Raw genomic sequence first — 3526 nt, 5'->3', positions numbered from 1 at the left:
TAGATATGCAAATTAGCTTCAACCAAAAAAAGTAAATTAGAGTATTAATATGAATGATCCAAAGAAAGAGCTATCCTAGTTCTTGAGAATGATATTTTTGGAAGTATTAACGAGTATATGTTGTCATTAATTGTCAATAAAGAAAAACATATTTAAGTTTTGAAAACTCATATTCAGCAAATCTAGATATTGATGGACCTAATTGGCGTGCATCAACCCAAATTCTTGGACACTATTATTGCTTTTGATCTTCGGAATTATATCATGAAACTAAAAGTGAGAGTATGAGTGATGTTGTTTAGAAATATAGACCAAACATGAAAAGTCTTATCAGGAAGAAATATTGGGAAAAAGGGTTTATATACCTAAATTGTCGTTGACATCTTCTCAACCAGAATTTCATTCAAATTCCAAAGGCAGTTTTCTTTGGTCATTTATTTTTGTGATGACTACTAATAAAAGTCATAGACAATTTTTGAAGCATGCTAAAGTATATCTAGCACAACCTGTGTTTTCATAAAGACAACTTTATGTTGCCATCTCAAGAGTGACGTCAATACACGGTTTAAAGATATCAATAATTGATGAAAAAGACCACGATAAGTACAATATCTCAAATATAATTTATCAAAAAGTATTTCAATATGTCATGTGAGTGTGGAGCGGGGTGGATACTAAGATACCAACACCCACATTCACTTACTTTTGCGTGTGATTACCCGTGCCATCACTTCTCCCTTGTTGTAGCATTATTCAAATAAGTTATTATATACTACTTGTTATTCAAACTATATTATTTTCAGAATAGTTATTATTCAGAGTATTGGTATTTAAAATAGTCATTAGTCAAACTAGACTTTGTTTTCAAAATAGTTATTATTTAGAGTAGTTGTTATTCAAAATAGTCATTAGTCAAACTAGATGTTATTCAAAGTATACTATATATACTCTAATTTTTATCAAATTAGCAATTTATTACCATTCCCGTACTTTTATCAAATTGTGCAATCTACTCTAAGAGTGTGTTTGAATGGGATAATTTTTTTAGAGAATGTAATTTTTTAAGAGAATTCAAATCCTTTAATACAAATTATTTTATTTCGATAATAAATTTAGAGAATTTTCAAAATAAAGAGAATTCATGAGGTATTTTGTCATAGTTAAATTTAGAGAATTTGAAATACCACATAAAACCTAAAAATTTCAAATTTCCTCTTTACTTTATAAAATATGAATCATGGAATGATCCTTATAAATTTTCAAATTTATAATTTGACCATATATATTTCAAAAATTGAATATTAGTCCCAAAAAATTTGCAACATAATCCCTCGACTTATTCAAAATTTCAATTTTAGCTCAAATTTTATTTTTATTTTTATCCCAAAACTTTGAAAATTTATAAAAGTAGCCCAATTTTTATAGAACAACTCATTTGCCAAAACAACAAAATTTAGAAATAAAAGAAATTCAATTATTTGAATTGTCTAAAATTTTAATTTCTTTTTAGAATTGCCAATTACCCCTACAAATACACACTAAAAGATCCAAACATGTCATATGACCTTGATAAACTCTTTTAAGAGTTAATATAAAAAAAACATTTAAGGTTAATCTTTGTTCTCCCTTGTTGTTGCTTTTTGGTACGTATCTCCAAATTCTCCCTTGTTATAGCATTATTCAAATTAGTTATTATATACTACTTGTTATTCAAACTATATTATTTTTAGAATAGTTATTATTCAGAGTATTGGTATTTAAAATAGTCATTAGTCAAACTAGACTTTGTTTTCAAAATAGTTATTATTTAGAGTAGTTGTTATTTTAGCTCAAATTTTATTTTTATTTTTATCCCAAAACTTTGAAAATTTATAAAAGTAGCCCAATTTTTGTAGAACAACTCATTTGCCAAAACAACAAAATTTAGAAATAAAAGAAATTCAATTATTTGAATTGTCTAAAATTTTAATTTTTTTTTAGAATTGCCAATTACCCCTACAAATACACACTAAAAGATCCAAACATGTCATATGACCTTGATAAACTCTTTTAAGAGTTAATATAAAAAAACATTTAAGTATATATTATTTGAGAACAAAGATTAACCTAATGAAATTTTAATTAGTTTTATTAATTATATAATGTTATTTAAATTACCATTTTTAACTATATAATGTCATGTTTTTATCTTTTCAATTGTTGTAAAAAAATTAATTATTTATTTAGTAATTTTCACATTAAATAAAAAGCATGAATTAATATTTTAAATTGAAATAAAATTAAATATAAATAAAAAGAGGTTTTTAAGTATTGCATCATCATTAGTAAAAAAAAAAGCATTATTTCATTGAAACAAAAAATGGGTTAATTTTTAAACTCCATTTCTAAAACATGATACCTGATTTTAGAAGTGTATTTTTAAACCACATTATTTATATGAAAAAAAAATGTAAATTTGAACAATACAAATTTTTTTTTTCTTTCTTTGATTACGTAAATCCTAAGTCATTTAAGGTAGTGAAGGAAGTTTCTATTAACAAAAACTAAATAATTTGCTTCATAGTGATATAACCTATAAAATCTACTTAAAATCATTCATAATAAGTTACAATATCACAAAAGTTACACTATCAAAGGTGTTCCAATAATTTTTTTTCCTAATCAATTTAGAACGTTTCATTGATTACAATTTTTTTAATCTCAACTTATTGAATACATTACACTATCAATTTAATATATAGAATATACCTAAGTCCGTTTTGTTATAGATAGTAAAAAAGTAATTTTGATTTTCAATAATCTTGAGATTGATTTTTTTAGAAATTTTAAAGAAAATAAAAAACTATTTTGTGTTTATCTGTCTATGAAAATAACTATTTTGATCTTTTTTAAAAGCAAACCATTTTACATAAGCACTTTTTAGAATTTTTTTCTCTCCAAAATGTAGTGTTTTAAAAAGCTGTAACAAACAACTATTTTTCAAAAAGGTAATTTTTTTTACGAAATAAATAAGTTATAACAAATTGACTCTTAAAAACTACTAAAAAATGAAAAATCTATTTTTTCTCTTTAAATTTTAAATTTTATGGATTGACCAATTCAAATGAGACTTGTTTAAATTGATTATTAAAGTGTAAATATTAACTTTTAATTTTTCAGAATTTTTTACACTTTTTAATTGACTAATCAAAAGATGTAAAATATTGGTTTGAGGATATGTTACACTTTCAAAATAATTCAAAGGTTTAATTTTTTTTTTTAAATTTTAAATTAATATGTACATCAATTTCAAAAAAATCTCATCCAAATTTATTATTCTACAGAGAATTCAAATTAATAACAAATATTAAATTTAAAAAATATAAAAGGTGAGAAGAGAAATCTCAAAAAAAAAAAAAAAAATAGCCCAAACATGTAAAACATTACAATTATAATAAGCCCATGTCTGTGGATTGTATCTTAATAGGCCCTATTTTACCACCGAGTTTTGTATCAGGCAGCCCCCCAATTTTACCTGCCACCCCCC

This window comes from Cicer arietinum, chromosome 3 (genome assembly GCF_000331145.2).
Source record: "Cicer arietinum cultivar CDC Frontier isolate Library 1 chromosome 3, Cicar.CDCFrontier_v2.0, whole genome shotgun sequence".
Classification (NCBI taxonomy): Eukaryota; Viridiplantae; Streptophyta; class Magnoliopsida; order Fabales; family Fabaceae; genus Cicer; species Cicer arietinum.
This window is presented reverse-complemented; position numbering follows the sequence as displayed.